General features: G+C 42.2%; 1 pseudogene; it reads left to right on the top strand.

The window, feature by feature from the left end:
• The first annotated feature begins 605 nt into the window (after positions 1–605).
• On the top strand, positions 606–18471 carry LOC139415484 (prospero homeobox protein 1-like; annotated as a pseudogene).
• The last annotated feature ends 1301 nt before the right edge of the window (positions 18472–19772 follow it).

Below are 19772 nucleotides of genomic sequence, written 5' to 3'. Positions count from 1 at the left end.
ATCATCAGATTTTACTTTTCGTAGCAGCAGATTAAGAAGCATTTACGCAGTGTGTTATTAAGAGAATTGACGTGGCAGTTTAGGATCATTAGGTTAGGGTTAGATAAAACTGTCTATTTTTGACGTTCATTTGACAAAAGATGGATATCATCTAGCTATGACTGCTACCGACTGCCCCGACAGGAAATAACGAGGGACAATGTCGTTTTTATGATAGGGGAGATAGCTCATACCAAATAAATGATGTACAACTACAGACAGTCCAGGAGTTTAGGCTTCCTTTTGTTCGCTAAAATATTTAACACAACTTTAAATAAGGTTTTAATTGCTTTAGAGGCTTATTAATTCAATCGTCTTGGGGTTTTATGTGACCAATGTATGAAACGAAAATGCGTGTGTGTAAAATGGTGTGGGTCGGGAAACAAAAATAAGAACATCACCTACATACTTTCTATATCCAAAATAAACATTTTCCAAGAAATGTCGGATGCTTTTGTCTTTCATCCAGTTCCCACGGGGGGGGGCGGTAATGGTACGTGCTAATTTATATGAGGTTGATTTAATTATAGGGTGCCACGCCCCCTCCTCATGTGGATTGATTGTGGATGAAATACAGTAACCCAGTTAAAATAACTCCTTCTCCCCTGTGACACGCATCATTTCAGCTCTCGTCTCTGGACAGCGACTGGACGCCAACATTCACTCAGAGCAACTGGTAGGCAGGCATCCTTTTTTGTTGTTGTCGGGTTTTTGGAAGTAGACACGTGAAAAGTAGGCACTCGGCTGCAACCAAATCTTATCGACATAGAGTATGCTCATTTAAAGTAACGTGTTCTTTTTATTAAAATAAATCGTGTGATTTGGATTTGATCATATTAATAACAGATATTCTCGTTTGGGTCTTAACTTAACTTGTCTGCTGCTACTTTGATATATGGAGCATTTATATATAAAAGAAAAGGCTAGTGTCAGTCATTTCAGTGAACAGTTTTCTTTAAAAAATGTTGATTTTAATTGTGCTTCTACAGGATGCATATTTGCATAATTCATTCATTGACATTACCTTAACAATCTTTTGAGGTAAAAATGTGAGTAATATTGTTTGCTTCTGCATCATTGCTGCACACTATGAATACATACAAATATTGTTGTCTAGTAGATGACTTCACAAAACGCATAACTTTCAAAAATGCCAGTAAAATACAGTATTTCATATTTATTACCCATGGCAAAATGTTATAGTTTTAAATCACAAATACACTATTTTAGTTCATCTGTTAAATATAGTTTTGTTTTGTCGTTAAAATTATATGTAGTTTTCTGGGGAAAATAAAATTTTGTAGTATTGATGATTTTCCATCAGTAGTATTGATGATTTTCCATCAGTAGTATTGATGATTTTCCATCAGTAGTATTGATGATTTTCCATCAGTAGTATTGATGATTTTCCATCAGTAGTATTGATGATTTTCCATCAGTAGTATTGATGATTTTCCATCAATACTGCAATATTGTTTTCTTGTAAAATATTTTATTACAACAGTTGCTAATGTTAAATGCTTTCTAAAGACCTGTTTTTCCTATAAACTATATTTGTGGTTATATACGTTTATTTTGCATGAAGCATGGAGCCAAGCCTTTTGGACCACAACATGCATCATTCCTCCAGCAGCACCTACCCAGAGGACAGGACAGAGAATCCTCCCTCCTTTCCACACAACAACACATACAACTCCTCCTCCCCTCAGTCCTCCTCTCAGTCAAGTGGTGGATCCCTTATCTCTACGCTCCTACAGACAACCATAGAGAGTAAAAGAACCCTGCAGGAGAGCACCACTGCATATTACCCCCCAGACACTCCCATGTCCAGCTCTGCCTTGACGAATCTTAACCAGGTGGACCACCACAGCAGCAGTACCACCATGGCACCTCTGTCTCCAGCCAGCCAGGCATCCACCGGGGCCAGTCCCACTAGATTCAGACCCAATGAGGCCGGGTTGACCCAGGACTGGATGCTGGAGCTGGTTGACAGACACCGGGCCAAGCGTGCCAGAGTGGAGAACATCATCAGAGGCATGGCAGGCTCTCCTCTCAGTGTTTATTTCACAGGTGAAGGGTTTGGTGAAGGGGAGACCACTCCAACCAGTCACCTTCAGGGTGAGATGTTGGAAAACAAGAGGAAACAGAGGGTGCCGCGGCACCAGGACCTCCCCAGGACGGGAGGCGTTAGCGGGAAGAGTACGGACGATGGACATACACTGAGGAAGCAGCTTCAGACCATGCAGAGGCTCCTGAGTCAACTCCAGGCCAGGTTCATCCAGGTCTACGAGAATCAGACTAATGAGTCTGAAGAGGATGACCACCATAGTACTTGGAACAAAGAATATGTGGAGACAAAGACATCTCCTGGTGAGGTGTTCTTGGACCCTTACAGTGAGTTTAACAATAAGACACCTTTAGATAAAGGTCATCTGGGATGGATGAATAACAAGCAAACTGACTACCTTCACTCGAACCCAGACAACGAAGACAAACTCCTAGCAGACATTCTCAAGTATGAACTCTCCAGAGCAGTAAACTTGAGCGTTGACTCAATTTTCAAAAACATATCGCATGCTTTCGTCAAGTCACCACAGCTACACGTCGAGGATGGTGGAATGGTGGAAACAGACGATGAGACCGTGTTCCTCAGCTCTCGCGAGCCAGCGTCAACATCCACCCATGTAGACAGCATGTCACGACTCCCCTCATGTTCCGAGAGTGGTATGGCCCAACAACTACCAGAGATTCAAACCGAGGCTCTATCTCTGGTTGTTCAAAAGCCTGCTTCAATGACTCGCCCATGTTCTCTAAACCTAACAGTGAAAAGGCCTCTCCATTTCCACCAGCCTCCAGTCCTATACAACCACCCCACTGCTCTACAGGAAAGCCACCAAGTACTGGACAACCTGAAACACGACAGCTCCCATCACGATACCTTCGGAGGGCTCCAGTGTAGACCCAGTACCATGGGTCTGCCTACCCCAGAGATAGTTAACTTACCGTGGGATCCGGTCCTAGTGAGGTCCAGGGTGACCTCCAGGCCACCCGGGAGTCCTCAGGTTAACCAACCCATGACCACAGGGCATCACGTGCTTCTGGACAGTCTCCCTCACGTCAAGATGGACTGTGGTAGCTTTCAGAGTATGGTGAAAAGGACCTCGTCGTATGTGCTGAATGTATCCTTTTACAAGAGCGTTCTCTTCTTCTTCTTCTTCTTTATTGAAGGTGTTTTTCCACGTGGTATTCAGACAGAAAGGAAATGAGGCGGGGTTTGACCGGCAAAGTGGGAGAAACAGTGTTTAACTATAGAGTACTACCATATACTTTACATTGAGTGAAGCCAGTGAATCTGTGATATTATAGTGAAGTCAGTGAATCTGTGATATTATAGTGAAGTCAGTGAAATCAGCCATTTATTAATTAACCATTATTTTACCAGGTGACTGAAAACATATCGTCTCTTTTACAGTAATAACCTGGGGGAAGAGTTACAGGGGGAAGAGAGGGGACGAATGAGACAATTGGAAGCTGGGGATGATTAGGTGGTCATGATGGTATGAGGGCCAGATTGGGTATTTTTAGCCAGGACACCGGGGTTAACACCCCTACTCTTACCATAAGGGATGAATCAACATTTACAGAATGGTTACATGGAGGAAAATGGAGAGGGTCATGCTTTTTCAATTTCAGTCTAGAGGAGGGTTTAGTATTTTTTAATGTAGTCTAGAGGAGGGTTTAGTATTTTTTAATGTAGTCTAGAGGAGGGTTTAGTATTTTTTAATGTAGTCTAGAGGAGGGTTTAGTATTTTTTAATGTAGTCTAGAGGAGGGTTTAGTATTTTTTAATGTTGTCTAGAGGAGGGTTTAGTATTTTTTAATGTAGTCTAGATGAGGGTTTAGTATTTTTTAATGTGGTCTAGAGGAGGGTTTAGTATTTTTTTAATGTAGTCTAGTGGAGGGTTTAGTATTTTTTTATGTAGTCTAGAGGAGGGTTTAGTATTTTTTAATGTAGTCTAGGGGAGGGTTTAGTATTTTTTAATGTAGTCTAGAGGGTTTAGTCTTTTAAATGTAGTCTAGAGGGTTTAGTCTTTTTTTAATGTAGTCTAGTGGAGGGTTTAGTCTTTTTTAATGTAGTCTAGAGGGTTTAGTATTTTTTTAATGTAGTCTAGAGGAGGGTTTAGTATTTTTTAATGTAGTCTAGTGGAGGGTTTATAGGCTAGTTAGAGTGTTTTTATGCAGCTTAACCAGTGGCTGTGCTGTGTATGGCTACGGTGGCACTTCAGGAGGAGAGTCAAAGGCATCTGCCTGAAAATAATGTTTGATGACTTGCCTAGTTAAATAAAGGTTAGTCCTAGTTAAAAATAGAAAAAACATGCGCGTGGACTAGCCTATGTTCTGTCCAGCTTGAGAAGGAGAGCACAAAGATGAAAAGGAGGACCGGAGGTTAACTTTGATTAGCTTGCTACTATTATCATCTATTTTATTAACAACAATATGTTTCTTGCTCATGATGTATTCGTCAGAGTTAAGTGATATATCAGGGAACGGCAGGTAGCCTAGTGGTTAGAGTGTTGGGCCAGTAACCAGCAGGTAGCCTAGTGGTTAGAGTGTTGGGCCAGTAACCAGCAGGTAGCCTAGTGGTTAGAGTGTTGGGCCAGTAACCAGCAGGTAGCCTAGTGGTTAGTGTTAGGCCAGTAAACGGAAGGTTGCTAGATCGAATCTCGGAGCTGCCAAGGTAGAAACATTAAATATGTTGTTCTGCCCTTGACCAAGGCAGTTAAACCCACTGTTCCTAGGCTGTCATTGTAAATAAGAATTTGTCCTTAACTGACTTGCCAAGTTAAATAGAGATAAAATTAAATAAAGAAATACAAATATATAACAGTGTTTTGTTCCGTGATGCTTTATGCTAGAAACAAGCTGTAAAAACCTGGGAAAGTCTTGACTCTGATGCATTATGGGGGATATCATTGTTTCATTTCTTTGACTTTCAGACATTCGCTCCTTTGCACCACATTATTTGTATTTATTCTACTTTGCACATTCTTCCACTGCAAATCAACCATTCCAGTGTTTTACTTGCTTTATTGTATTTACTTTGCCACCATGGCCTTTTTTATTTTTTTGCCTTTACCTCCCTTATCTCACCTCATTTGCTCACATCGTATATAGACTTGTTTCTACTGTGTTATTGACTGTATGTTTGTTTTACTCCATGTGTAACTCTGTGTCGTTGTATGTGTCTAGCTGCTTTGCTTTATCTTGGCCAGGTCGCAGTTGTAAATGAGAACTTGTTCTCAACTTGCCTACCTGGTTAAATAAAGGTGAATAAATAAAATAAGAGGCTGAGCTACAACCTTCTATAGCCAAGAAGACAGAAACATTGACTTTGCTTGGGAAGTAATCTAATCATGTCATTATCAATTGATTAAGCGATTCACTTTCTGTACAATAGAAGATGTTTAAACTCAGACAGCTTTTAGGGAAACACTTGTGACCTCCTCTCGTTGGGTCAAGCCACGGAAGAGTAGCCAGCAGTTAAAGCTGACATTTTTCTGCGTCAGTAGTCCTACTCTGTCTGGGGTGGAAAGGTAGGTCCTACTCTGTCTGGGGTGGAAAGGTAGGTCCTACTCTGTCTGGGGTGGAAAGGTAGGTCCTACTCTGTCTGGGGTGGAAAGGTAGGTCCTACTCTGTCTGGGGTGGAAAGGTAGGTTCTACTCTGTCTGGGGTGGAAAGGTAGGTCCTACTCTGTCTGGGGTGGAAAGGTAGGCCCTACTCTGTCTGGGGTGGAAAGGTAGGTCCTACTCTGTCTGGGGTGGAAAGGTAGGTTCTACTCTGTCTGGGGTGGAAAGGTAGGTCCTACTCTGTCTGGGGTGGAAAGGTAGGCCCTACTCTGTCTGGGGTGGAAAGGTAGGTCCTACTCTGTCTGGGGTGGAAAGGTAGGTCCTACTCTGTCTGGGGTGGAAAGGTAGGTTCTACTCTGTCTGGGGTGGAAAGGTAGGTTCTACTCTGTCTGGGGTGGAAAGGTAGGTTCTACTCTGTCTGGGGTGGAAAGGTAGGTCCTACTCTGTCTGGGGTGGAAAGGTAGGTCCTACTCTGTCTGGGGTGGAAAGGGAGGTCCTACTCTGTCTGGGGTGGAAAGGGAGGTCCTACTCTGTCTGGGGTGGAAAGGGAGGTCCTACTCTGTCTGGGGTGGAAAGGGAGGTCCTACTCTGTCTGGGGTGGAAAGGTAGGTCCTACTCTGTCTGGGGTGGAAAGGTAGGCCCTACTCTGTCTGGGGTGGAAAGGTAGGCCTAACTTGTGAAAGTACCTTGCTCAGATTAATAATGACATCTCAGATGTAATTATTTGCAAACAGGGACAGTTTCATTGCAAGCAACACACACTGATTTTACATTGGAGCAATATGAAACGATAAAAACATCTGTCATTTTGGTAATTTGTGTGTTATTAAAAAGATTCTGCTAATATGTAAATCAAATCAAAGTTTATTTGTCACGTGCGCTGAATACAACAGGTGTAGTAGACCTTCCAGTGAAATGCTGAATACAACAGGTGTAGTAGACCTTCCAGTGAAATGCTGAATACAACAGGTGTAGTAGACCTCACAGTGAAATGCTGAATACAACAGGTGTAGTAGACCTTACAGTGAAATGTTGAATACAACAGGTGTAGTAGACCTTACAGTGAAATGCTGAATACAACAGGTGTAGTAGACCTCACAGTGAAATGCTGAATACAACAGGTGTAGTAGACCTCACAGTGAAATGCTGAATACAACAGGTGTAGTAGACCTCACAGTGAAATGCTGAATACAACAGGTGTAGTAGACCTCACAGTGAAATGCTGAATACAACAGGTGTAGTAGACCTTACAATGAAATGCTGAATACAACAGGTGTAGTAGACCTCACAGTGAAATGATGAATACAACAGGTGTAGTAGACCTCAGAGTGAAATACTGAATACAACAGGTGTAGTAGACCTCACAGTGAAATGCTGAATACAACAGGTGTAGTAGACCTTACAGTGAAATGCTGAATACAACAGGTGTAGTAGACCTCACAGTGAAATGCTGAATACAACAGGTGTAGTAGACCTTACAATGAAATGCTGAATACAACAGGTGTAGTAGACCTCACAGTGAAATGCTGAATACAACAGGTGTAGTAGACCTTACAGTGAAATGCTGAATACAACAGGTGTAGTAGACCTCACAGTGAAATGCTGAATACAACAGGTGTAGTAGACCTTACAGTGAAATGCTGAATACAACAGGTGTAGTAGACCTCACAGTGAAATGCTGAATACAACAGGTGTAGTAGACCTTACAGTGAAATGCTGAATACAACAGGTGTAGTAGACCTCACAGTGAAATGCTGAATACAACAGGTGTAGTAGACCTCACAGTGAAATGCTGAATACAACAGGTGTAGTAGACCTTACAGTGAAATGCTGAATACAACAGGTGTAGTAGACCTTACAGTGAAATGCTGAATACAACAGGTGTAGTAGACCTTACAGTGAAATGCTGAATACAACAGGTGTAGTAGACCTCACATTGAAATGCTGAATACAACAGGTGTAGTAGACCTTACAGTGAAATGCTGAATACAACAGGTGTAGTAGACCTTACAGTGAAATGCTGAATACAACAGGTGTAGTAGACCTCACAGTGAAATGCTGAATACAACAGGTGTATTCACCTTACAGTGAAATGCTGAATACAACAGGTGTAGTAGACCTCACATTGAAATGCTGAATACAACAGGTGTAGTAGACCTTACAGTGAAATGCTGAATACAACAGGTGTAGTAGACCTTACAGTGAAATGCTGAATACAACAGGTGTATTCACCTTACAGTGAAATGCTGAATACAACAGGTGTATTCACCTTACAGTGAAATGCTGAATACAACAGGTGTAGTAGACCTCACAGTGAAATGCTGAATACAACAGGTGTATTCACCTTACAGTGAAATGCTGAATACAACAGGTGTATTCACCTTACAGTGAAATGCTGAATACAAAAGGTGTAGTAGACCTCACAGTGAAATACTTACAGGCTCTAACCAACAGTGCAAAAAAGGTATTAGGTGAACAACAGATAGATAAAGAAATAAAACAACAGCAAAAAGACTGGCTATGTACAGTAGAGAGGTTCTATACATTAGAGAGGCTATATACAGTAGCGAGGCTATATACAGTAGAAAGGCTATATACAGACACCTGTTAGTCAGGCTGATTGAGGTAGTATGTACATGTAGATATGGTTAAAGTGACTATGCATATATGAACAGAGAGTAGCAGTAGCGTAAAAGAGGGGTTGGTGGGTGGCGGGACAATGCAGATAGCCTGGTCAGCCAATGTGCTGGAGCACTGGTTGGTCGGACCAATTGAGGTAGTATGTACATGAATGTATAGTTAAAGTGACTATGCATGTATGATAAACAGAGAGTAGCAGCAGTGTAAAAAGAGGGGTTGGGGGGGAACACAATGCAAATAGTCCGGGTAGCCATTTGATTACCTGTTCAGGAGTCTTATGGCTTGGGGGTAAAAACTGTTGAGAAGCCTTTTTGTCCTAGACTTGGCACTCCAGTACCGCTTGCCATGCGGTAGTAGAGAGAACAATCTATGACTGGGTTGGCTGGGATCTTTGACAATTTGTTGGGCCTTCCTCTGACACCGCCTGGTATAGAGGTCCTGGATAGCAGGGAGCTTGGCCCCAGTGATGTACTGGGCCGTACGCACTACCCTCTGTAGTGCCTTGCGGTCAGAGGCCGAGCAGTTGCCGTACCATGCAGTGATGCAACCAGCTCTCAATGTTGCAGCTGTAGAACCTTTTGAGTATCTGAGGACCCATGCCAAATCTTTTTAGTTTCCTGAGGGGGAATAGACTTTGTCGTGCCCTCTTCCCAACTGTCTTGGTGTGTTTGGACCATTCTAGTTTGTTGTTGTTGTGGCCACCAAGGAACTTGAAACTCTCAACCTGCTCCACTACAGCCCCGTCGATGAGAATGGGGGCGTGCTCGGTCCTCCTTTTCCTGCAGTCCATAATAATCTCCTTAGTCTTGGTTACATTGAGGGATAGGTTATTATTCTGGCACCACCTGGCCAGGTCTCTGACTTCCTCCCTATTGACTGTCTCGTCGCTGATCAGACCTACCACTGTTGTGTCATCTGAAAACGTAATGATGGTGTTGGAGTCATGCCTGGCCATGTAGTTGTGGGTGAACAGGGAGTACAGGAGGGGACTGAGCACGCACCCCTGGGGTGCTCCAGTGTTGAGGATCAGCGTGGCAGATGTGTTGCTACCGTCCGGAAGTCCAGGATCCAGTTGCAGAGGGAGGTGTTTAGTCCCAGGATCCTTAGCTTAGTGATGAGCTTTGAGGGTACTATGGTGTTGTACCCTGAGCTGTAGTCAATGAAAAGCATTCTCACATAAGTGTTCCTTTTATCCAGGTGTGAAAGGGCAGTGTGGAGTGATATAGAGATTGCATCATCTGTGGATCTGTTTGGGATAATGCAAATTGGAGTGGGTCTAGGGTTTCTGGGATAATGGTGTTGATGTGAGCCATTACCAACCTTTCAAAGCACTTCATGGCTACAGACGTGAGTGCTACGGGTCTGTAGTATTTTGGCAGGTTGCCTTTGTGTTCTTGGGCACAGGGACTATGGTGGTCTGCCCGAAACATGTTGGTTTTACAGACTAAATCAGGGAAATGTTGAAAATGTCAGTGAAGACACCTGCCAGTTGGTCAGCACATGCCCAGAGCACACGTCCTGGTAATCCATCTGGCCCGCAGCCTTGTGAATGTTGACCTGTTTAAAGGTCTTACTCACGTTGGCTACGGAGAGCATGTTCACACAGTCGTCTGGAACAGCTGATGCTCTCATGCATGCCTCAGTGTTGTTTGCCTCAACGCGAGCTTGGAAGTGATTTAGCTCGTCTGGTCTAGGCTCGTGTCACTGGGCAGCTCGCGGCTGAGCTTCAGTAATATTAGTTAATCAGTAATGTGTGTGTCAGTAACAGAGTTATTGTCAGTAATATTAGTTATAGTCAGTAATATTAGTTAGTCAGTAATATTAGTTAGTCAGTGAATCAGTAAAATTAGTGTTATATGTTGTGGTCAAGCCTGAACTGTGTTTTTCAAATGCATGGCATTTCCACCAAGATATTCTTTGGTAGGCTTTCTTTAGTGAGGCAATTGGCTTCTGATATACAGTAGTACAACTCACATCAATAATACCGTGTCTAAGAAAGCTTCTGCCTGTCTTTGAGGTTTAGCTAAGTGTCTCACAATAATAACCTTCCTCTGCCCACAAGGATAGTCCATAAACAAGTATCCAATGTTCTTCTGTCTTTCCAGGAGAACAATATCTATGAGGCTTGGGGGAGCATTAGTAGCTGTGGTAGGATGCATTTCAAGGAGAATTTGCCCTTTTGATCTTGTGATCTCTACTCCTAAGGAAATTGCTTCTACTATCTGAGTGTAGTCTAATGATTGCAGAACAGAGAAAAAACATTGATGTAAAAATAATATCTGTCTTAAGATGTCAGGAACCGAAGCTTGTTTTCAAAGGAAGTCTATGCTTAGGCTATAATGAAGTGTAGCAATATAGTGAAAACCTATTTTGTGATGAAAACAATCAAAGGGAACAGGACATGATTCACTCTAGGAATACAATATATTTTCATGCAGTCATATTCTGATGTATGCATGGTTCGAGTACATTGTGTTAGCTACGTAACCTGACATGGTCTGACCACACCGCACCTGAATGTGTTAGCTTCACCCCAATGGGACTCCCAATCACGGCCGCATGTGACACATCCTGGATTTGAACCAGGGACTGCAGTGACGCCTCTTGCACTGAGATGCAGTGTCTTAGACCACTGTGCAACTCGGGAGCCCCAAATTCATAACCTGCCATGTAGGAGGGTCTGACCACACAGCACCTGAATGTGTTAACTCCATAACCTGCCATGTAGGAGGGTCTGACCACACAGCACCTGAAGAAAGCCAAGTTGATGTTCTTCTACACTCGCTACCCGAGTTCCAACGTACTCAAAACCTTTTTCTCTGATGTCCAGGTATTAAAAAAGTATCTTGTTAATGAATTACCTATCCTATGGTGTGTTCTACTGGTAGAGTGAAGGACCTATCCTATGGCGTGTTCTACTGGTAGGGTGAAGGACCTATCCTATGGCGTGTTCTACTGGTAGAGTGAAGGACCTATCCTATGCCGTGTTCTACTGGTAGAGTGAAGGACCTATCCTATGGTGTGTTCTACTGGTAGAGTGAAGGACCTATCCTATGGTGTGTTCTACTGGTAGAGTGAAGGACCTATCCTATGGTGTGTTCTACTGGTAGGGTGAAGGACCTATCCTATGGCGTGTTCTACTGGTAGAGTGAAGGACCTATCCTATGGTGTGTTCTACTGGTGTTCTACTGGTAGAGTGAAGGACCTATCCTATGGCGTGTTCTACTGGTGTTCTACTGGTAGAGTGAATGACCTATCCTATGGTGTGTTCTACTGGTAGAGTGAAGGACCTATCCTATGGTGTGTTCTACTGGTAGGGTGAAGGACCTATCCTATGGCGTGTTCTACTGGTAGAGTGAAGGACCTATCCTATGGTCCGTTCTACTGGTGTTCTACTGGTAGAGTGAAGGACCTATCCTATGGCGTGTTCTACTGGTGTTCTACTGGTAGAGTGAATGACCTATCCTATGCCGTGTTCTACTGGTAAGAGTGAAGGACCTATCCTATGGTGTGTTCTACTGGTAGAGTGAAGGACCTATCCTATGGCATGTTCTACTGGTAGAGTGAAGGACCTATCCTATGGTGTGTTCTACTGGTAGAGTGAAGGACCTATCCTATGGTGTGTTCTACTGGTGTTCTACTGGTAGAGTGAAGGACCTATCCTATGGCGTGTTCTACTGGTGTTCTACTGGTAGAGTGAATGACCTATCCTATGGCGTGTTCTACTGGTGTTCTACTGGTAGAGTGAAGGACCTATCCTATGGCGTGTTCTACTGGTAGAGTGAATGACCTATCCTATGGCGTGTTCTACTGGTAGAGTGAAGGACCTATCCTATGGTGTGTTCTACTGGTAGAGTGAAGGACCTATCCTATGGCGTGTTCTACTGGTAGAGTGAATGACCTATCCTATGGCGTGTTCTACTGGTAGAGTGAATGACCTATCCTATGGTGTGTTCTACTGGTAGAGTGAAGGACCTATCCTATGGCGTGTTCTACTGGTGTTCTACTGGTAGAGTGAAGGACCTATCCTATGGTGTGTTCTACTGGTAGAGTGAATGACCTATCCTATGGTGTGTTCTACTGGTAGAGTGAAGGACCTATCCTATGGTGTGTTCTACTGGTAGAGTGAAGGACCTATCCTATGGCGTGTTCTACTGGTAGAGTGAATGCCTGAATGGGCAATGAGATAAAATCCCTTAATTGAAAACAATCACTGAACACATAACTGTGGGCAATTTGCTTTTATTCAAATAGTTCACACATGATTTATTGACAAAGACAGTCGAAAACAGTGGGATGACCAACACACACACACACACACACACACACACACCAACTAAATAAAATGCTACAAAATGAAATAACAAAAAGCATTAATAACTTAGAATGTACTTACTGTTTGTTTCTTTGCATCCCCATACAGCTCACTCGGTGTATCACATCCCAGCTGATTAAATGGTTTAGTAACTTCAGAGAGTTCTACTATATTCAGATGGAGAAGTTTGCCCGCCAGGCCCGAGTGGAGGGAGTTAACAGTGTGAGGGACGTAGCAGTGAGCAGAGACTCGGAGCTCTTCAGAGCCCTCAACATGCACTACAACAAGGCCAATGACTTTCAGGTAGGCTAAAACATCTCGTTTGTGTATTCAAAGAGAATCTCGCTCGTGTTAGTCATTTAGCCTCATATGACCATACTGATCTAGAGAGTTTTCATTCTGTTTTGCTAAGTGGATTTATTTACACTGAATTAAAAAAAAAAATCTGTATAGCGGAACAGAATGTAAGACCAGGATGGTGGTAAGAAGCTAGTATTCATTGTGCTGTTCACATCATCACCTCTCTAATGTATTTATAATGCAGATCTTCACCAATAAATACATCTTACGTTTGCTCAGGTGGATCAGACATCCAAAGGATAAAATAGTATGCATAATACATTGTTTATAGGTGGTTGGCATGTACAACAGGTGTGTTAGTGGAAGTCTACATGTACAACAGGTGTGGAAGTCTACATGTACAACAGGTGTGTTAGTGGAAGTCTACATGTACAACAGGTGTGGAAGTCTACATGTACAACAGGTGTGTTAGTGGAAGTCTACATGTACAACAGGTGTGTTAGTGGAAGTCTACATGTACAACAGGTGTGGAAGTCTACATGTACAACAGGTGTGTTAGTGGAAGTCTACATGTACAACAGGTGTGTTAGTGGAAGTCTACATGTACAACAGGTGTGGAAGTCTACATGTACAACAGGTGTGTTAGTGGAAGTCTACATGTACAACAGGTGTGTTAGTGGAAGTCTACATGTACAACAGGTGTGGAAGTCTACATGTACAACAGGTGTGTTAGTGGAAGTCTACATGTACAACAGGTGTGGAAGTCTACATGTACAACAGGTGTGTTAGTGGAAGTCTACATGTACAACAGGTGTGGAAGTCTACATGTACAACAGGTGTGTTAGTGGAAGTCTACATGTACAACAGGTGTGGAAGTCTACATGTACAACAGGTGTGGAAGTCTACATGTACAACAGGTGTGGAAGTCTACATGTACAACAGGTGTGGAAGTCTACATGTACAACAGGTGTGGAAGTCTACATGTACAACAGGTGTGTTAGTGGAAGTCTACATGTACAACAGGTGTGGAAGTCTACATGTACAACAGGTGTGTTAGTGGAAGTCTACATGTACAACAGGTGTGGAAGTCTACATGTACAACAGGTGTGGAAGTCTACATGTACAACAGGTGTGGAAGTCTACATGTACAACAGGTGTGGAAGTCTACATGTACAACAGGTGTGTTAGTGGAAGTCTACATGTACAACAGGTGTGTTAGTGGAAGTCTACATGTACAACAGGTGTGTTAGTGGAAGTCTACATGTACAACAGGTGTGGAAGTCTACATGTACAACAGGTGTGGAAGTCTACATGTACAACAGGTGTGGAAGTCTACATGTACAACAGGTGTGTTAGTGGAAGTCTACATGTACAACAGGTGTGTTAGTGGAAGTCTACATGTACAACAGGTGTGGAAGTCTACATGTACAACAGGTGTGGAAGTCTACATGTACAACAGGTGTGTTAGTGGAAGTCTACATGTACAACAGGTGTGGAAGTCTACATGTACAACAGGTGTGTTAGTGGAAGTCTACATGTACAACAGGTGTGTTAGTGGAAGTCTACATGTACAACAGGTGTGGAAGTCTACATGTACAACAGGTGTGGAAGTCTACATGTACAACAGGTGTGTTAGTCTACATGTACAACAGGTGTGTTAGTCTACATGTACAACAGGTGTGTTAGTGGAAGTCTACATGTACAACTGATACACAGCACTATGTGAACACCCCTTCAAATTAGTGGATTCAGGCTATTTAAGCCACATCCGTTGCTGACAGGTGTATATAATCAAGCACACCGCCATGCAATCTCCATAGACAAACATTGGCAGCAGAATAGCCTTACTGAAGAGCTCAGTGACTTTCAAATGTGGCACCGTCATAGGATGCCACCTTTCCAACAAATCAGTTTCTGCCCTGCTAGAGCTGCCCCGGTCAACTGTAAGTGCTGTTATTGTGAAGTTGAAACGTCTAGGAGCAACAACGGCTCAGCCGCAAAGTGGTAGGCCACCAAAGCTCACAGAAAGGGACAACCAAGTGCTGAAGCGCGTAAAAAATAATCTGTCCTGGATTGCAACACTCACTACCAAGTTCCAAACTGCCTCTGGAAGCAACGTCAGCACTAGAACGGTTCGTCGGAAGCTTCATGAAATGTGTTTCCATGGCCGAGCAGCCGCACACAAGCCTAAGATCACCATACACAATGCCAAGCATCGGCTGGAGTGGTAAAGCTCGCCACCATTGGATTCTGGAACAGTGGAATTACATTCTCTGGAGTGATGAATCACGCTTCACCATCTGGCAGTCCGACAGACGAATCTGGGTTTGATGGATGCCAGGAGAACTTTACCTGCCCGACTGCATAGTGGCAACTGTAAAGTTTGGCGGAGGAGAAATAATGGTCTGGGGCTGTTTTTCATGGTTCGGGCCCCTTAGTTCCAGTGAATGAAAATCTTAACACTACAGCTTACAATGACATTCTAGATGATTCTGTGTTTCCAACTTTATGGTAACAGTTTGAGGAAGGCCCTTTCCTGTTTCAGCATAACAATTCCCCCGTGTATAAAGCGAGGTCCATACAGAAATGGCTTGTCAAGATCGGTGTGGAAGAACTTGACTGGCCTGCACATTGCCCTGACCACATCGAGTACCTTTGGGATGAATTGAAACGCCGACTGTGAGCCAGGCCTAATCGCCCCCAACATCAGTCCCTAACCTCACCAATACTCTTGTGGCTGAATGGAAGCAAGTCCCTGCAGCAATGTTCCAACATCCAGTGGAAAGCCTTCCCAGAAGATATATTTTATAGCAGCAAAGGGGAGACCAACACTATATTAATGCCCATGATTTCGGAATATGTTTGACGAGCAGGTGTCCACATACTTTTGGCCATGTAGTGTACTGTATTTTAGTGGAAGTCTAAACACAGATTTTTTTTTGTTTGAGTGTAATACCTGTACACATCTACAAAGATCAATGCAGTATGGTGAGTTGGTGAACACACAAATAAAAAAAAAACCCACTTCTGTTTGTTTCTAAAGATGCATTGTGGGGGATTTGTTTTAAAGAATCAAAGTAACCCCATGACATCAAAGACCACCACCATACCCACGTTAAAAAAATACTACAGTTTACTATAGAATACTCTTGTATACTTACTATAGAATTATATTGTATTCTGTGGTATACTATACTACTCTAGTTTCCCTTGATCATGTAGTGCTTACTGCATAATTGTGTAGTATACTGTCAAATATTGTACTCCACACTATAGTATACCTCGATCATGTAGCATTTGGTAGTATTACTGTACGGCAAATTGTATCGATATGCTAATATTAATTTGCATATGCCCTGCCCATTCCCCTCCCCCATATCCCAATTTGTGCCACCCATGAGTGAGAAACCTGCATGCCAAGTATAGTCTATATATTGTGTTCCCTACAGGTTAGACCCTATGAACTGAGCTGTTCAGACCCCAGCCCAACTTATAGGTTTTGGACAATTTGCTAATGTTCAAAAAAATACTACAGTAATTACTAGTCTGCTGCAGTAATGTTTGCAAAAAATACTACAGTAAATACTAGTCTACTGCAGTAGTTCACAAAAATACTACAGTGAATACTACATATACTACAATCATATCAACAAAACACTATAGAGTAAACACTAGTGTTTTTTGTGCAAACAAAAACAGTAGTACTTTTTTTTCCCTCTGGGTATTTTACAGTAGGCATGGGGATATTTTTCTTCAGATGCATCATTCTTTCAACAACACAACCGACCACTGATGTGCGTGGCCAAAGAGCTCTTGTCATCTTTTTTAAATTTTTATTTTACCTTTATTTAGCTAGGCAAGTCAGTTAAGAACAAATTCTTATTTTCAATGACGGCCTAGGTTAACTGCCTGTTCAGGGGCAGAACGACAGATTTGCACCTTGTCAGCTCGGGGATTAGAACTGGTTCCAATCCAAGGGCCAATGCCGTTTAGCCAACTCCAGGTATTTTTTTACACTTGTTGGATGATATTACACTAGAATGATGCAGAAAATAACCTCAAATTTCACAGTGGATCTTTGAAGTTATGGGGCTATTTTGCTTCCAAGGGTCCTTGGGGCTTTGTTTAGGTCAACAGCATCATTAACTTAACTCACTGCCAGGATATTTTAGCCCAAAACTTGGTTGCCTCTGCTAGAAGACTGAAACTTGGCCGCAAGTGGATCTTCCAGCAAGACAACAACCCCAAGAACACATCAAAAATTCAGAAAGAAATGGTTAATTGACCACAGAAATAAAAAAAAATTGCAACGGCCATCTCAGTCTCCGGACTTGAACCCCATTGAAAACCGATGGTTTGATTCAAAGAGGACAGTTTGTAAGAGCAGACTAAGAATATCAAGGGTCTGGAAAGATTCTGTATGGACGAATGATCTCAGATCCTTTCCAATGTGTTCTAGAATCTCATAAAACTCTGTGCCATTATCCTCGCAAGGGCAGGTATTGTATGGACGAATGATCTCAGATCCTTTCCAATGTGTTCTAGAATCTCATAAAACTCCGTGCCATTATCCTCGCAAGGGCAGGTATTGAAAACTTGGGTACCAATATTCACCCCCCAGCTTTTAGATAATTTGTTGTGAACCTTTTTCTGTGCTCTTATATTAGCATAAAAAAATATCAATTTGTTTTGTTTTACAAATCGCTCAGTATTTGAATTTAGTTTTTGTTGCTAATCTTTATCTTGGGTGCCAATAATTTTGGGCCTGATTAACAACGTTCGTTCAGAGGGGTAGAGTTGGAGAGTTCATTACTTTTGTTGTTGTTGCTTATTCTGTCAGATGTCTTGCTTGGAGACTAGAATAGTTTTCATTAGTCCATCAACAGAGACTGAAATGTTTATTCTGCCCCCCCTCCTTCAAACAAGCCTCCTGCCAGCCTGTTTACTCACCCAAGCATTGTGATCTCCTCTCTCAGGCCACTGAGCACATGACACAAGTAATTTAGAACAACAGATGGGTGCCAAAGATCCACAAAAATGAATTCATTTCCTGCTGAAGAAATACCTATTTATGTTGGCATAAAAGCATGTATAACTTACCTTACCATCAACACATCTGACAAAAGTGACAGAATTACATTGAATATGAGAAAATGTTCCATATCCTACGCCGATGTCATCATACAGTCCTTGGTCTGTATAGGTTAGTGCTATAATGTTGATCTCAGGGATGGTCCGTCATTGCATCTATAGCTCTTGTCTATACATTTGCAAGTGGTTACATTTCTCGAGCACCCATCTTTTTTATCCAAAATGGTGGCGGCTTTGTTTGAATTGCAGATTGCCCTTTTGAAATCTAACTGATTGTGCCTTTTATCCACAGGTCCCCGACAGGTTTCTTGAGGTGGCTGAGATCACACTACAGGAGTTTTACATTGCCATCTCTCTGGCCAGAGACTCAGACCCATCCTGGAAGAAAGTCATCTATAAGGTCATCTGTAAACTGGACAGTGACGTACCGGCTGAATTCAAAGCCCCCTTCACAACGTAGAAAGAGCCAGACAGAGAGGAGTTTAACCTGTATAAAAATATATATATTTCCTTGCATGTCCCACTGAATTTCAACATCCTTCAAAAAGCTCACCTCACAACATAGACCTTTTTGCAATTTGATTTCCACGATTCCTCTCCTTTAAAAAACAAAAACAAATGAGGGAAGAGGAAACTTGTAAACAAATGAGGAAACTTGTAAACAAATGAGGAAACTTGTAAACAAATGAGGAAACTTGTAAACAAATGCACGGGTAAGAAAAGACTCCTACAGTCAGAGAGGTTTGATCCTTTATGTATAAATATTCTCTCTTAGTGCCAGAGGCCTCTACTGAATATGTGTGTCACTATCAATGTTGACAGTTCTGGATAAAAGCATCTGCAAAATACCATATTAACTGCAGTAGACCTACAGCTAAAATACCATATTAACTGCAGTAGGCTTACAGCATCTGCTAAATACCATATTAACTGCAGTAGACCTACAGCTAAAATACAATTTTAACTGCAGTAGGCTTACAGCATCTGCTAAAGACCATATTAACTGCAGTAGGACTACTATCTACTGCAGTGAAATACCATATTAACCGCAGTCTGGCCTTCAGCAGCCTACTATCCATGCCACAAACAGAAAGATCTGCCATGTGCGAGTGTCTGTAGTTGTGTGAATCTCTGGGCAAATTACATTTCTGTTAGACATGTGAATCAAAATGGAATTGGCCTGACGAGCAGCCTTATCAACCAGTATATCATTTTAAAACAGGCATAATGAATTGTACACTGTGTATTTTTTTTTGCTATGTCAACACGATTAACAATAATACAAGAGGCCTTGGTTCACGTTTTCTTTTATACATACATCAATTGAAACAAGCATTTCGCAGGCATATTAAGTACCTGCAGTATGTTAGGATTATTTGATTAGATAAATCAAAATATCTGTTTTCCAACTCTCAAGAGGACAGAAGGCAGACTGTGGCAAAGGAAAAAGACACAGAGACAAAAATAAAAGCCACAAGAACAATATTCTTTAATATTTAAGCACGTCACAAGTGAGCTTTCTTTTTCTTCTACTCAAGACAATTTAGGTTTTTACAAAAAAAAATAATTGTTGCAATTGATGTGACATGTATACAGTCGTGGCCAAATGTTTTGAGAATGACACATACATTTTCAAAGTCTGCTGCCTCATTTGTATGATGGCAATTTGCATATACTCCAGAATGTTATGAAGAGTGATCAGATGAATTGCAATTAATTGCAATGTTCCTCTTCGCCATGCAAATTAACTTAATCCCCCCC

The sequence above is a fragment of the Oncorhynchus clarkii genome, chromosome 8 (assembly GCF_045791955.1).
Source record: "Oncorhynchus clarkii lewisi isolate Uvic-CL-2024 chromosome 8, UVic_Ocla_1.0, whole genome shotgun sequence".
Classification (NCBI taxonomy): domain Eukaryota; kingdom Metazoa; phylum Chordata; class Actinopteri; order Salmoniformes; family Salmonidae; genus Oncorhynchus; species Oncorhynchus clarkii.
Note: the sequence above shows the minus strand (reverse complement) of the source record. Positions and strands in the feature narration are given on the sequence as shown.